The sequence below is a fragment of the Pogoniulus pusillus genome, chromosome 6, assembly GCF_015220805.1.
Source record: "Pogoniulus pusillus isolate bPogPus1 chromosome 6, bPogPus1.pri, whole genome shotgun sequence".
NCBI classification, from domain to species: domain Eukaryota; kingdom Metazoa; phylum Chordata; class Aves; order Piciformes; family Lybiidae; genus Pogoniulus; species Pogoniulus pusillus.
Window position 1 is genome coordinate 3,739,284 of NC_087269.1, and position 16,452 is coordinate 3,755,735.

The window sequence follows — 16,452 nt, forward strand, 5'->3', positions numbered from 1 at the left end:
GCATGCTGAAAGACAAAACCCACATCCTGGAAAATTAAAAAGTCCCAGAGGCAGAACCTCAGAAGAAAATTGAATCTCATAGCAGAGGCTGAGAGGGGACATTTGTTAAATACAGAAGTCTTCCAGAGATACTGGCTGTGCCCAGGAGGTGTAGCACACGTGGCTTAAGCACATGAGCTGTGCCTGTGCCGACTGGCCACTGAGATTATTTTTGCATGGGATGAAAATTGTCCTCTGCTCCTAATTGTCCTGTGTTGGGCAATTAGCTTCAAAATAGTTTCTAGTTAATGAAATACTTTGTTCTTGCTAGAAGAAACTGGTGCCTGGATCCACCTATTTCCACGAGTAAACACCTGCCACTCTTGGTGTCCTTAAGTAAACAGCCACAAAGGGGGTTGTAAGAGCACTTCACCTTCATCCTTGATAGCAAATATTTACTAAACCAAGGCTGCTCTAAGTACAAAGTGAACTCCCCTGTGCCCCAGACACACTTTGGACAGCTCCAGCATACAAATGTCCATCTAGAGCCATATGGCTTTCAGAGAGTCAGGGAATGTTTTGCATCAGATGATCTTTTGAGGTCCCTTCCAGCTCCTTGATTGTTATGCTTGAGTAAAAACTGGGCATAAATCCAAGATTATTTTCTTCTCACACCCCCCCCCCCCCCCTTATCTAACTTTTTGGGTACTCTGAAGAAATAAGCTCATGCTGCTCTTTCCTAGACTCTTTATCTCAACATTTTGTGATGATTTGGGTGTTACCTGCTCCCCAACTCTTAAGAAAATCACCCGGACTAGACTCAGCTGCTCTGGAAAATTGAATGGAGCTTTATACTTGCAGCTTAGCACAATAAACAAGCAGATACTTAGAATATCTACAGCTCTAGACAGAAATAGACAAGTTAAAAAGTAATACAGAAACACCACAGCCCTCCCAGGAACCAGAGCCCCCAGGAGGGGCTCTCAATCACCCTTCCACCTTCCTCCCTACCCTTCTCCCTTACCCCAGACTTTGCCTTACATCTTTGATCACATTCTGTGACTCTGTGCTCCACAACCTCCCTAAAGGTAGGATGAGGCCTTGAGTGGCCTCTTCTCATGGGAAGTGTCCCTGCCTGTGGCAGGGGGCTGGAACTGGATGAGCTTTGAGATCCTTTCCAACTTAAACCATTCCATGATTCTATGATTCTAACAGCTTCCAGCCCCCCTCAGCCACCACTTGATCTCTCAGAACAACTAGGACTGTTCTCATCTTATGATTGCCACTGTTGTGTGAAGCAGAGAGCAGCTACGACCTATCCTCTGCCACTACTTGCTGTGCAGCTTGGTCAGACCCCACATTATTGCTTCTTGCCCAGTCTGAGAAAGTCTTTGGTGAGTGGATTTCCAGCACTGAACTCTGACTCGCCCTTGCAATCCACAGAATGGATGCTGATTGCTCTTTCTCTTGAGCTGGGAGAAGTGCTTGGCATTTCCAACCTTTAACAAGGCTTAGGTCTGAGATGCTTCTTTCCATTCAGGAGTTCCCTAATGACAATCATCAAGGGCTTTCAGTGTCACAATCTCTTTCTAACACTGAAGATCCAACTTCAACATTAGAGAAGTGGAACAATCACCCACCTAAACTGTCCTAGCTACTGAAGACTGCAGCTGGTCCAGTGGCAAGAAAGCGCTGTAATGATCAGTGACCATCCTGCTAGTGCGGCAATTGTGACAGCTCCTGACAGCTCTCCAGTTGAACGGTGTGGGAAGTGAGTGTCTCCTCTCCCAGCTCCAAGCCATGCTACTTCTTACTGTCCTTCCCCTCATGGTGGTAAGAACAGCCACACTGAGTGTGCAGGGTAAACCAGAAGGCAGTGGGGAGAGAAGGTCTCACTGCCCTAACAGAGAGAAATTGTCTCTCACACAGGTTTGCTGAGAAGTGCCATGCTTCCTTTTCATGCTATGAGAAAACACAGCTTTTGAGCTAAAGAAAGGGGTGCCTGGACAGTCTCACACTCATTCCTTACTCATCCTTCCACTGGAACACATCCAAAGAAGAGGAACAGAGATGGTGCTAGAGCACAAGATTCCTGAGGAGCAGCTGAGGGAACTAGGGTTGTTTAGCTTGGAGAAAAGTAGGCTAAGTGGAGACCTCCTCACTCTCTACAACTGCTAGAAAGGAAGTTGGAACAAGGTGGGGATTGGTCCCTTCTCCCAAGGATGATCAGAGGGCTGGAGCATGCTCCTATGAGGAGAGACAGAGGGAGTTGCACTGAAGTAGACTGCAGTAGAGATGTGCTCTGGAGCTTTCCTGAACTAAAGCTACATTTATGTCAAAAAAGCAAGAATGAAAACCAACAGTAGAGATACAGGACTTGCCAAAACCCCTATTTTGACAGAAAGAAGTTTAAAAGGAAAACCTTCTTCTCATCTAAAATCTGGGTATTATGATTTGAGTATTTCAGGTACAGAAGAAACCTTCAGGAAATAAAAAAAGAAATTCCACCTGACAAACTGTATGCATTTATTTGTTGCCATTTTTTTTCTTCCTTTCCTTTCTTATTCCTCCCTTTCATTTTCTCCCTTGCTTTTCTTTTCCCCTCCCCTGCTTTTTTTTTTTCCCCTCCCTTGCCTATTTCACACAGGAAAAGTATGGCTAGTAGGATGAGAAAGGTTTTTCTTGCCCTATACTCAACACTGGTCAGGCCACACCTTGAGTGCTGTGTCCAGTTCTGACCCCTCAATTCAAGAGAGATGTTGAGATGCTGGAACATGTCCAGAGAAGGGTGATGAAACTGGTGGGGGGCCTGGAACACAGCCCTGTGAGGAGAGGCTGAGGGAGCTGGGGGTGTGCAGCCTGGAGAAGAGGAGGCTCAGGGGTGACCTTGTTGCTGTCTACAACTACCTGAAGGGAGGACGTAGCGAGGTGGGATTAGTCTCTTCTGCCAGGCAACCAGCAACAGAACAAGGGGACACAGTCTCAAGTTGTGCCAGGAGAGGTCTAGGCTGGATATTAGGAGGAATTTCTTCATAGAGAGAGTGATTGGCATTGGAATGGGCTGCCCAGGGAGGTGGTGGAGTCACTGTCCCTGGAGGTGTTCAAGCAAAGCCTGCATGAGGCACTTAGTGCCATGGTCTGGTTGACTGGCTAGGGCTGGGTGCTAGGTTGGACTGGATGATCTTGGAGGTCTCTTCCAACCTGGTTGATTCTATGATTTTCCCCCTCCCTTGCCTTTTTTCCCTCCTTTGCCTTTTTTTTCTCCTCCATTTCTTCTCTTTTCCTCCCTTGCCTTTTTTCCCCTCACCCTTTCTTCTTTTTCCCTCCCTTACCTTTTTTCTCCCCTCTTTTTCATTTTCTCCCTCAAGTCCTTTTTTAAATCCCTTTCTTTCCTTCCCTCCCTTGCCTTTTCCCCTTCACTTTCTTATTTTTCCTCCCTTGCATTTTTTCCCTTCCTTTCTTTCCCTCCCCTTTCTTGTGGGGTTTTTTTTTTCCACACCTCCCCATGTTTTTTCCTTTCTTTTTTCTTTTTTCCATTTTATTTGTATATGGAATTGAAAAAAATCTATCCTAAGAATCTGGAGGGATTTAGAGTGTCACTGACAGCACAGGAAGAACAGCATTTTTGTGCTTGACCTTCAAATGGGAAAGCTTAGAGCTAACTCATTTAATTTTAGCCCACAGCAGGTATTATGTCAAAACAGGGAAGTTCATTTTTCTCTTGGTGATAGAGAAAGCATCGCAGACAATCAGCAAATCAGACAGGGCTGCCAGAGAGAAACTGAGTTCCTCATGTTAAAGCAGACCAGGAGCTTCTGAAGCCCTTGTAAAAGAGGATTTGGTATTTGGAATTGACTTGTCCATGATGAGGAGTGTGTGTCACAGGGGAAGAAAATCAATGTGGAGGGATGGTAGTGGAGCTGAACAGTACATGCCTGGTAAATGACTGCCTGCCTCCTTCCTGGGCTGATCCACAACCCTCTTGGATTGTTTTCTTAGGAAATCAGACTGCATTTAGTCTTAATTTGAGTGATGATTTTTTTCAGGTGCCTACAAATATGTCCAGAGAAGGGCCATGAGGATGCTCAGAGGGCTGGAGATGCTCTTCTATGAGGCCAGGCTGAAAGAGTTGGGGCTGTTCAGTCTGGAGATGAGAAGGCTCTGAGGAGACCTTGTTGTGGCCTTCCATATCTGGAGTGAACTGCAAAAAAAGCTGCTGAGGGTCTTTTTGGGATGTCAGGTAGTGACAGAACTGGGGAGAATGGATCCAAGCTAGAGGAGGGGAAATTGAAAGCAGACATTAGGAGGAAGTTCTTCAGCATGAGAGTGATGAGACACTGGCACAGGTTGCCCATGGAGGTGGTGGAAGCCTCATCCCTGGAAGTTTTAAGGTCAGGCTGGACGTGGCTCTGCGCAACCTGATGTATCATGAGGTGTCCCTGCCCATGGCAGGGGTGTTGGAACTGGATGATCCCCGGGGTCCCTTCCAACCCTGACAGTTCTATGAAATATTCAAAGCATCCATACAACTTTGATTGAAAATTCTAACCTGAAAGTAAAACTGCCAATGATGTATGTTACAGACAGGCAGCCTGACTGGCGAGTTCCTCACAAGTTGATATAAATTCACTCTTTGTGTGAATTTTGCTACGAGGTGAGCAAGATGATGGTGATGTTAGCCTTTGCCTTCAACAGAAGCTGTTGAACCTAACATAAAGTGATCTGGGTTGTCAGGGACCTCCAAAGCTCCTCTAGTCCAACCCCCCCTACAGTCAGCAGGGACATCCTCAACTACAGCAGATTGTCCAGAGCCCTGTTCAGCCTGAGTATCTGCAGGGATGGGGCCACAATCCTCTCCCTGGGTATCCTGTTCCAGTGTTCCACCACCCTCCTGGTGCAGAAGTTGTTCCTAACATCCAATCTGAATCTGTTCTGCTCTACTTTGAAGCCACTGTGGATGAAAGCTGCAGCACAGGAGGTTCCACCTCAGTACCCAGGAGAACTGTAAGGGTCCCAGAGCACTGGCACAGGCTGCTCAGAGAAGTTGTGGAGTCTCCTTCTCTGGAGACTTTCCAGCCCTGTCTGGATGTGCTCCTGTGTGATCTGAGCTAGATTGTACGGTCCTGCTGTGGCAAGGGGGGGTTGACTGGATGATCACTTTGGGTCCCTTTTGACTCTTGACAACCTGTGATCATTGCCCTCATCTTGTCCCCGCAGACTTTTAGAACCAGATGTTTGGATGAAAAAGTTTGAACAGACCTTTGAGTAGAAGCAGAAGAGTTTCACTCTTCAGTTGCATTCGATCCTCATCAGTCTAGCAAGGAAAACTGACAGGGTACACAGAGAGTGGAACCTTTTCCCTCTAGAAGTGATAAAAATGGACAGCTTGACATTTTCTCATAAAGCTTTTGACTGCTACAAGATATTTAGGAAATAAAATGTAGAAGTTCAAGCTACTTAGGGCAGCTGGTTATCAGTCAAAGCTAGATAGAAAAAGTCTTCTTGCCTGTTTTCTCCTTTGCTTTGAAGAGAAGGACTTATCACTGCTTTTCAGATAGAGGCATGGAATCATAGAATTGCTCAGATTGGAAAACACCTTTAGAATACAAAGGCAAATCAATGTGGTAAAGGTAAGTCCTTATTATACAAGAAGTAAGACAAAAAGCATTACCATATCCAATTTCCCAGAAACATCTATTGGAGCAGTAAAAGCAGATGGCACCAGGAGCAGAGGAGCATCAGCTCTTCTTGAAGTGAAGCATAGCTAATTAGAACAGGTTGGTTTTGATGAAGATAATGACTTTCTGAAAATTCATCAATTTTTAGGCAGTAAAAAGAACCTGCAGCAAGCTTTTTCACCAGCCCAGAATGCTTCCATCCAGGCAGGGAGTTCTTTTAATTGCTCTGCCAAGAGTTGACCTTGCAAAGGTCTGAGCACTTTTAGAGTTCCTTGCTGAAGTGGCAGAGAGATTAAAGGCACTTCAAACTTTTTCCACACATGCTCCCACCTGAATGCAGCCCACTTTGGTCAAAGGTCTGGCTGTAAGCCTGCAGTACCCTATCAGCTGGGCATTTATTGCTCATTCTGAAAGATATAAACCTACAATTACTTAACTTCTGGTCCTGAAACTACTCTGTTTACCCTAGAAATGTAAAACAGGAGACTAGAAGCTATTGCTCATGGATGCAAGAGATTTGCAGTGATCTGGGGCCATGAGGATGCTCAGGAGGCAGAAACATCTCTCCTATGAGGACAGACTGAAAGAGTTGGGGCTGTGCAGTCTGGAGAAGAGGAGGCTCCCAGGTGACCTTCTTGGGGCCTTTCAGTATCTGAAAGGGGCCTATAAAAAAGCTGGGGAGAGACTTTTTAGGCTCTCAGAGAGTGACAGGACTAGGGGGAATGGAGCAAAGCTGGAGGTGGGGAGATTCAAACTGGATGTGAGGAGGAAGTTGTTGAGCATGAGAGTGGTGAGAGCCTGGACTGGGTTGCCCAGGGAGGTGGTTGAGGCCCCATCCCTGGAGATGTTTAAGGCCAGGTTGGACGAGGCTCTGGACAGCCTGATCTTGGGTAGGGTGTCCCTGGCCATGGCAGGGGGGCTGGAACTAGGTGATCCCTGTGGTCCCTTTCAATCCTGACTGAGTCTATGATTCTAAATAAGTCTATTTGGTCTGTAAGTATCTGAGGGGTGGGTGTCAAGATGAAGGTGATGGTTTCTTTTTGGTGGTGCCCTGTGACAGGACAAGGACCAAGAGGTGCAAGCCAGAACACAGAAGGTTCCACCTCAACACGAGGAGAAACCTCTTCAGAGAGCACTGGAGCAGGCTGCCCAGAGAGCTTGTGGAGTCTTTCTCTGGAAACTTCCAAAACCCACCTGGATGCATTCCTGTGCAGACTACCTTAAGGGATCCTGCTTGTCCTTCTATGGGATTTGCAGGGCTCCCTCTCACAGCCTTCTCCCTGAAGCACCCAAGAATAATTCCACAGAAGCTCTACTATGAGCAAATAGAGACATAAAGACTTTTTGAGCCCCTATGTCTAGCCTACAAAATGCCATTCTTCGTTGGTTTTTTTTCCTACATTCAAATTCAAACACCTGGAGAAAAGAGATAAGACAAATAGTCTCTGAAGCAGTCTCCTGCAATTCACATCAAACCCAAGCAGACTTGCAAATTCCTTGCCTCTGGTCATGAACATGAAAGCATTGATAAATATGGGCATTAACAATTCATCTGAGGCTAATATGTCTGCTGTCTGCAAAGGAAGCTCAAGGGAATCACACCACCCTCTCTCCAAAATGCTCCAGTAACCTCGAACAGGTTTTGGCAGTTAAGATCCAGAAGCAGGCAATGGATACACTAAGGAAGGTCCAGCTTCAGCTCTACAGCTCTAAGCAGTAACTCACTGCAAATCAATTAAATGCAGTTGTTTAGGAGAGCAGGAGAAATTGAGTACAAGTGTAATTAAGCACATGGAAGACAGGGAGGCGAGTCAGGACAGCCAGCAGGGCTTCACCAAGGGCAGGTTTGGCCTGACCACCCTAGAGGCTTTCTACAATGGTGTGACTGCACCAGTGGGCAAGGGAAGACACAGAGCCATAGTATAGCAGGGGCTAGAAGGGACCTCCAAAAGTCATCCAGGTCAGCTCCCCTGCCAGAGAGGTCCCATTCCCTTCACCATCTTTGTGGCTCTGCACTGGACTCTCTCAAGCAGTTCTATGTCCCTCTTGAACTGAGGGGCCCAGAACTGGGCACAGTACTCCAGATGAGGCCTCAGCACACACTGAGTTTGCAATAACTAAGCACTGTCAGCAGGTTTGCTGATGACACCAAGCTGGGTGCAGTGGCTGCCACACCAAAGAGTTGTGCTGCCATTCAGAGAGACTTGGATAGGCTGAGAGCTGGGCAGGGAGAAATTGAATGAAGTTCAACAGGGGCAAGTGTAGAGTCTGGCACCTGGGAAAGAACAACCCCAGGTGCCAGTATAGAATCACAGAATTAACCAGGTTGGAAAAGACCTCCAAGATTATTGAGTCCAACCTATCACCTAACCCTTCTAATTAAATAACCCATGGCACTAAGTGCCTCATCCAACCTCCTCTTAAACACCTCCAGGGATGGGGACTCCACCACCCTCCCAGGCAGCCCATTCCAATGCCAATCACTGTTGCTGGGAAGAACTTCTTCCTAACATCCAGCCTGAACCTGCCCTGGCACAACTTGAAGTTGTGTCATAGAATCAACCAGATTGGAAGAGACCTCCAAGATCATCCAGTCCAACCTAGCACCCAGCTCTAGACCATGGCACTAAGTATCTCATCCAGTCTTGTCTTGAACACCTCCAGGGATGGCAACTCTTGTTCTATCCCTGGGTGCCTGACACAAGAGCCCAACCCCACCTGGCTACAACCTCCTTTCAGGTAGTTGTAGACAGCAATGAGCTCTGCCCTGAGCCTTCTCTTCTCCAAGCTGCACACCCCCAACTCCCTCAGCCTCTCCTCACAGGGCTGTGCTCCAGCCCCCTCCTCAGCCTTGCTGCCCTTCTCTGGACACCTTCCAGCACCTCATCATCTTTCTTAAAGTGAGGGCCCCAGAACTGGACACAGTACACAGTATTATATTTGCCAAGGGGGAAGCTCAATAAAGGAAAGACAATCTGTATCCCCCCACCTGTTTCTACCACAGGCTGATGTTTATCCTGATTTGAGTTCATTCAAATGATGAAACCAAAGCTTGATGTTCTGGGGGAGGATTTTGTCAGATGATCAGAAAAAAAGAAGAAAAAGAAAGGAGGCTTGAAAACATGAAACCACTAAAGCATTGCCACCTAACATGAAATATTTATGGATGCCAATGGGTTTTGTCTAGCTGAAGCATGCTTGTTTCCACATCACTTACTGAAGATGATTACTGAAGATTTTAGTTAATATTCAGTGTTAATTAAGTAGACTCACAGGATAGACATGGCTCAAAGTCTTTCGCTTCTTCCCTCTCTTATTAAAGTGACTTTGGCCTCCAGGACAGTAGAGGATTTTGCTACTGAACAGCAGCATCATTCAGGATATTAAGCATTCTCTCATCAAAGAGACTGATTTTTTTTCTAATAGTTTTCCATGAAGTTTCCTCAAGCTGATTCTAGCTGCTTTATTTCATTCCATTCAGTACAAATGTGCTGGGAGAAGAATCATAGAATGGTCCAGCCTAGAAGGGGATTAGAACTGATGATCTCTTTGTGTCTCTTCCAACCCCTGGTATCTCGTCATCCTATGACCTCTAAAACTCATCCAGTCCAACTCTCTCTGCAGTCAGCAGGGACATCCTCAACTAGATCAGGTTGCCCACAGCCCTGTTCAGCAGCACCTTGAATATCTCTAGGGACAGGCCTTCAACCACCTCCTTGGGAAACCTGTTCCAGTATTCCACCACCCTCAAAGAACCTGTTCCTAACATCTAGTCTAAATCTGCTCTGCTCTAGTTTGAAGCCACTGCCCTCATCCTGTCCCTTCAGGCCTTTGCAAACAGTCTCTCTGCAGCCTTCTTGAAGCCACTTCAGGTACTGGCAGGCTGCTATTAGGTTTCCCTGAAGCTTTCTCTTCTCCAGGCTGAACACCCCTAGCTCCCTCATCCTGACCTCCTAGCAGAGGTGTTCCAAGCCCTTGATCATTTTCATGGCCCTCCCCTGGACCTGCTCCATCAGGTCAATGTCCTTCCTGTATTGAGGGCTCCAGAACTGGGTAAGTGAATAAATGAGTCTGGAAGAGACCTCCAAGCTCATCCAGTCCAACCTATGCAATCAACTAGACCATACAGTGCTCCAGTTGAGGTTTGACCAGAGCAGAGTGAAACAGCAGAATCCCTTCTCTGGATCCACCAGCAGTGCTGCTTTGGATGCAGCCCAGGATGTGTTTTGCCTACTGGGCCAATCCATCAGGCTCACATCCAAGATGTCACAAATATATTCAGCCAAAACCAGTTCTTTGATTTAGACATTTTGGTCAATCTGCTTTAATTTTTCCCCCTTTCTTTTTTTCCTTACAAAGGTTTGTGTAGTCCCTAAAATCCTTCCTTGATTCCTTAGGCTTGCACCAATCTGGTTCTTTTGTAACACCGTGCCAGCTGTGACACTGGCAGCACCACTGGTGTTAATTAACCTGGTAACATGGCTGATGGCCCTCACCCTCCAGAGGAGCAGCTTTTGGTCACAGGAGAAGAATCAAATATTATGATAGGAGGTATGTAAATGGTGAAGGCTGAAGTTAACTGACAGATGTGCCTGCCTGTCTCTAGAAGGAAAAAGGCAGATGATTGCTTCTGCAACCTCTCAGTAAGAGAGTGGGATCTAGTCTACTCTGCCCTGATGAGACCTCGTTGCAAGTACTGTGTTCAGTTTTGGGCTCCCCAGTTGAAGAGGGACAAGGATCTTCTGGAGAGAGTCCAGTGGAGGGCTACAAGGATGATTAGGGGACTGAAGCACTGCTTGATGAGGAGAGGCTGAGACACCTGGGGCTGTTTAGTCTGGAGAAGAGAAGACTGAGAGGGGACTGAAAAAATGTCGATAAATATCTGCAGGCAGGGGATCAGGAGTGGGAAGACAGGCATGGCTCACTTGCTCCCCGAGATAGGACAAGGAGCAATGGATGGGAGCTGCAGCACAAGAGGTTCCTGCTCAACATAAGGGGACATTTCTTTACTGTAAGGCTCACAGAGCGCTGGAACAGACTGATCAGAGAGGTTGTGGAGTCTCCTCTGGAATCTTTCAAGGCCTGTCTGGATGTGTTCCTATGTGACCTGAGCTAGATTGTATGGTCCTGCCCTGGCAGGATGATCTCTTTGGGTCCCTTCCAACCCCTGACACCTTGTGAACCTGTGCTCCTGTAAGTCAGCATGGTTCTTCCTCCAGTGCTTTGTAAAGTGATAGTGAAGTTTGATGTGCAGAGTAAAAAAGCAATCCACATCTATGGTCCTGCTCTGACACGGGGATTGGACTTGATGATCTCTCTCTGGGTCCCTTCCAGCCCCCGACATCCTGTAAGCCTGTGATCTAGACAGTTTCAGCTCATGCTCAATGTGATTTGTGTGAGCATATACAGCAGCTAATCACAAACCATCCTGCCCTAGCTTGGATGCTCACTACTTAGCTGAGTTATAGCATGCCTGTGTAGCCTGGCAGGGATCACAGACCTAGAACCTGACTGTGCCACAAAGCTGTGTGGCTGGGAGCAGATCTCCTGCATACTACTGCTCCATTCTCTCCCTGGAGCAATAGAGGCTTTCCCAAAAGACACTGCTAAAAGCACGCTTAGGAGTAGGCAGAGCTCTGCCACACAAGCAGTAGCACACGGATGAGGTCTGGTTAAGCCTTTTGCTGCTTCAGTCCCTGTAATAATTCCTTTGGTCTCTGAAGGCAATGGAAGCAGTAGCAGGACTGGGCATGTAGCTGCAAATGGGATATGACAGCATCTTTCTTCTCACAACAGGATTCCCTTGCTTGTGATCTGTCTCATCTCCTTTTCCTTGGCTCTTGTCTAAAAAACTCTGCAGCTGGGAGGTTCAGTGTGTTTATCGCCAGCATTTCTGAATCTCACCTCTCTGGAGACATAGCTTAGTAATTAAAATATCCAGACTAATCCTCCAGATCTCTGTTCAAGGCTGTGGCCAGTGCCTCTCAGCAGTGCAAGCTATGAGATGGAGCTGCCATGTCCATCCACTATCTTAAAGGAGCTACAAGAAAGCTGGGAAGGGACTCTTTAGGCTGCCAGGTAGTTATAGGAATGGGGGGATTGAATAAAACTAGAAATGGGCAGATTCAGGCTGGATGCTAGGAGGAAGTTCTTCAGCATGAGGGTGGTGAGAGCCTGGCATGGGTTGCCCAGGGAGGTGGTGGAAGCCTCATGCCTGGAGGCATTTAAGGCCAGGCTGGATGAGGCACTGGACAGCCTGATGTAGTGTGAGATGTCCTTGCCCATAACAGGGGAGCTGGAACTGGATGATCCTTGTAGTCCCTTCCAACCTTGACTGATTCTATGATTCCTGAGTTTCAAGCTCACACAGCAGCTGCCTCTGTGCCAGGCTCCCCTTTTGCCTGCACAAGTTCCTGCTGAAAAGGCTGAAGACATCAGCATTCTTGCAGTCTTCTACTTCCAGGCATGGTGTTCGCTACCTGTTACTGTGACCTAGTTTTAGTGAGCTCCTCCCCATGCTTTCAATATTGGTTTGATCCTATCAAGATGCACTCAAAGGCAAGAGCTGGTTTCCATCACCAGAATGATTTTGCTACTCTCCAAAAGGCAAATCTCTTTTAAATTTCCCCTATTAAAAAAAAAAAATGGACTCTCTATTCCTATTTCTGGCCCAATTCACATTCACCTTCCTTTGCCTGTTTGCATCCCCAGGTGCTGCCTGTGATAAGCCATCAGGTTCTCCTCACCTTTACTCTTCTGGATACATGCAGCTTTCTTTTCCTTGATGCTCACCTGAGGGCACATCACAAAGTGCCCATGCTAACACAGTAATTTAACTTCAAGGTGTTGAGCACATGAACTACTACAGGTACAGGAAGAGAGTCCCACAGCCTCATGCTGTTCTTTCAGCCTTTGTCTCATAGGAACTAGATTCTTTGAAAGATGAACTTGTAGTCCTCTTCCAGTTACCCCCAGCTGCTACTGTGCATTATAAACTATAAAGTAACTCAACTGGGCTGAGAAGGAAAGCATCTCTGAAGAGTGCAGTCTGTTAGGGCAGTGCATAAAGGCACAGGGACACAACAGCTGATCTCAAATGAAGTCCCCCTAATATTGGAATGGGCTACCCAGGGAGGTGGTGGAGACAGACCCTAGAGGCATTCAAGCAAAGCTTGGATGAGGCACTTAGTGCCATGGTCTAGTTGATTGGCTAGGGCTGGGTGCTAGGTTGGACTGGATGAGCTTGGAGATCTCTTCCAACCTGGTTGATTCTGCTTTATCTTTTGAGGTCCCTTCCATCCCCTGACATTCTGTGATTCTATGATTCACCAAGAACAAAAAACAATCCTGGTAGCTTAATTTAACACCATCACATCTCTCAATCAAGGCTCTCCTTGACAGGGCTCATTGATTTCCCCCAAGCAGCACAGATTTTACAGGCAGGGCTGAACAAACACAGAATTTATGAGCTGACACTATATGAGACAGCCCTCGAAGTACATTTTTTTTCCTCCAAGCAGCAGCTGTTGTTTTCCTGAGGTACATGTATGGGCTGCAGCCAGCAGCCATGGGGCTCACTGTGCTGGCCACAGTCTCACCCATGCTGGTTGCACACTGGGCATGTAATGTCAGCCCAGTAGGTCCTCCATACCTCAGGCTTTTCCATTTCTAGCCTCAGTAGGTTCCTCAGAACAGTTATGTGCTTGAATTGGATTAGAGAATTTCCATACTGGGATGGTCAGAATGCAAGGCAAAAATCTTTTGGCACATCTACTTCAGCTGCCCAAGGCATGAAAAATTGCCAACTGCTTCTTGCCCTGCACCTGGAAGATGTCCACTATCACTTGGTAGAGAAGCTGAGAAAAGCCACCTTGCTTTGCTGTAGACCATCTGGTTGAATCTTTTGAGATTAAAAGTGGAAGGATCAGGGAAATCTTTTCCAGCTAAAGTGATTCAATGATTTCATCAACATTGTAAAGGCCACTTCCCATTCCATCCTTTGCTGAAGCTGCACTAGACCTGATTTCAGACTCTCTGTGGCAAATTCACTTTAGCCACAACTCCAAGCAGTGCTACAGTCTGGGGACAGAGTGGCTGGAGAGCAGCCAGGCAGAGAGGGACCTGGGGGTACTGGTAGAGAGTAGCTGAAGATGAGCCAGCAGTGTGCCCAGGTGGGCAGGAGAGCAAATGGCATCCTGGCCTGCATCAGGAACAGTGTGGCCAGCAGGACAAGGGAGGTTATTCTGCGCCTGTACTCAGCACTGGTCAGGCCACACCTTGAGTCCTTTGTCCAGTTCTGGGCCACTCAATTTAGGAAAGATGTTGAGATGCTTGAATGTGTCCAGAGAAGGACACCAAGGCTGGTGAGGGGCCTGGAGCACAGCCCTGTGAGGAGAGGCTGAGGGAGCTGGGGGTGTGCAGCCTGGAGAAGAAAAGGCTCAGGGGTGACCTCATTGCTGTCTATGACTACCTGAAGGGAGGCTGCAGCCAGGTGGGGTTGGTCTCTTCTTTCAGGCAACCAGTGACAGAACAAGAGGACACAGTCTCAAGTTGTGCTGGGGGAAGTATAGGCTGGATGTTAGGAGGGAGTTGTTGCCAGAGAGAGTGATTGGCATTGGAATGGGCTGCCCAGGGAGGTGGTGGAGTCACTGTCCCTGGAGGTGTTCAAGCAAAGCCTGGATGGGGCACTTAGTGCCATGGCCTGGTTTATTGGTTAGGGCTGTGTGCTAGGTTGGCCTGGATGATCTTGGAGGTCTCTTCCAACCTGCTTGATTCTATGAACTCTGTTTATAGCAAGGGCCTATTCTACTTCAGCAATTTTTGCAAGGGTTTCCTGAGGTCAGAATGCTTATTACCATTTTCACTTTGCTTTGTATTGCTGTCCAAAAAGAAATTAGTGTTGCAGTTCCTGGACTTTATCAGCATATTCCCATTATCTCATACATAAATATTTTTCTTTTACTACCTTGCTGGAGGTTTTATATTCACTGTGAAATCCACCTTGGCAAGCAGAAGCATTGTGCACTAAAATTTCTGGTAGAAAAGAAAATGCATTTTGTGGAGAAGCCAGAGACAGTCACTGTAAATCTGGGAGCCACAGTTTGCTGCAAAGCCTCAGGATCCTTTTGTCTCTGTGTGATCAGAGTTTGCTTTGCGCCCCCAGCTGTGGACCATTCCAGTAGTGGCTGCCCATGGGCCACTGAGATATCTCACTGTCTACACCATGGAAATATGGACAGTAGAAAGCTTAACCTCATTCTGAGCTGCTCAATAACTCTTCCAATGGGTTTATAATACTTTGATTAAAATTCATTTTTAAATCCAGGCTCACCCAAACTTTCCCAAAGTGGATTAAACATACAGCAAACACTGCAGAAAAAGGGACAGATGCTACTGTTCTGTTCTTGTCCTGAACAAACAGATCAAAGGCAGCCAATATCTACTGAAAATTGTTTCATCACACTTGCCAGCAAAATTTCTCTGTAGCTTCAGGGGATGCTATTCACAGGATCACAGGTTGTTAGGGGTTGCAAGGGACCTCTAGAGATCACCCAGGCCAACTCCCCTGATACAGCAGGACCAATGAATGTAGCACAAGTCACACAGCAATACATCCAGACAGGGCTGTAAAGTCTCCAGAGAAGGAGACTCCATAACCCCTTGGTCAGCATGTTACAGTGCTCTCTGACCCTTACACTCAAGAAGTTCTTTATCAGATTGGGGTGGAACTTCCTGTGCTGTACTTTATACCCATTGCTGCTCCTTGTCCTATCACAGGGCACAAATGAGACCAGTATGTCCCCTCCCTCTTAACCTTCTGCTCTCAGGTATTTATAAGCATTGATTAGATCCCTTCTAAGTCTTCTCTTCTCCAGCCCAAACAGCCTCAGGTCCCAAAGCCTCTTCTCACAGGGCAGTGCTCCAGCCCCTTCAGCATCCTTGTAGCCCTACTGTTTCAAGTGCTTTATTAAAGCACACAAAGGGAAAAGGAGTGATGACTTTGCTGGCACAGGGCAGATTTTATTGCCCACTGCTTTCAGAGTTGGTGTGCTTTTTTATTTTTTCCCTTTTCCCCTCCATGGGTGAAAGAGAATAAGAGCAGCAATGGCAGCACATTTTCTAGACAACACAGGCTTCTGCTTTTGGTTTGGTAGAGCATCTATACTTCCTCCTTGCAGCATTGAGACAAGAGCTGCAAAAGCAAGCTAACAGACAGCATTCCTCATCACCAGACAGCACAAGTGCTGGGAAGCAGTAAATTTTATCCTCAGCTTACTTGTTGGCCTTGTGGGGTTTGCAGGGGAAGATTTTGTTTGTTCACTTTTCCAAGATGTTGAACAGAAACAAGAACTGTGAGAGCACCTGAGACTAGCTCCTTGTAAAGGCTGAATCTGCAGTGAGATGACAGCATGGAAGAGAGAACAAAGCCACATCTAACTGTGGGGTGAACAATTCACAGAATCATAGAATTGACCAGGTTGGAAGAGACCTCCAAGGTCATCCACTCCAACCTAGCACCCAGCCCTATCTAATCAACTATGCCATGGCACTAAGCGCCCCATCCAGTCATTTCTTGAACACCTCCAGGAACTGTGTCTCCACCACCTCCCTGGGCAGCCCATTCCAATGGCAATTAATTATGGCTTGGTCAACAGCAGAAATAGGTAAGAAGGTAATTGGAGGGGAATGTCAAAAGGGAAATCATAGAATCATGAAACCAATCAGGGTTGGAAGGGACTACAAGTATCATCCAGTTCCAAGCCCCTCCTGCCATGAGCAGGGACAGCTCACACCC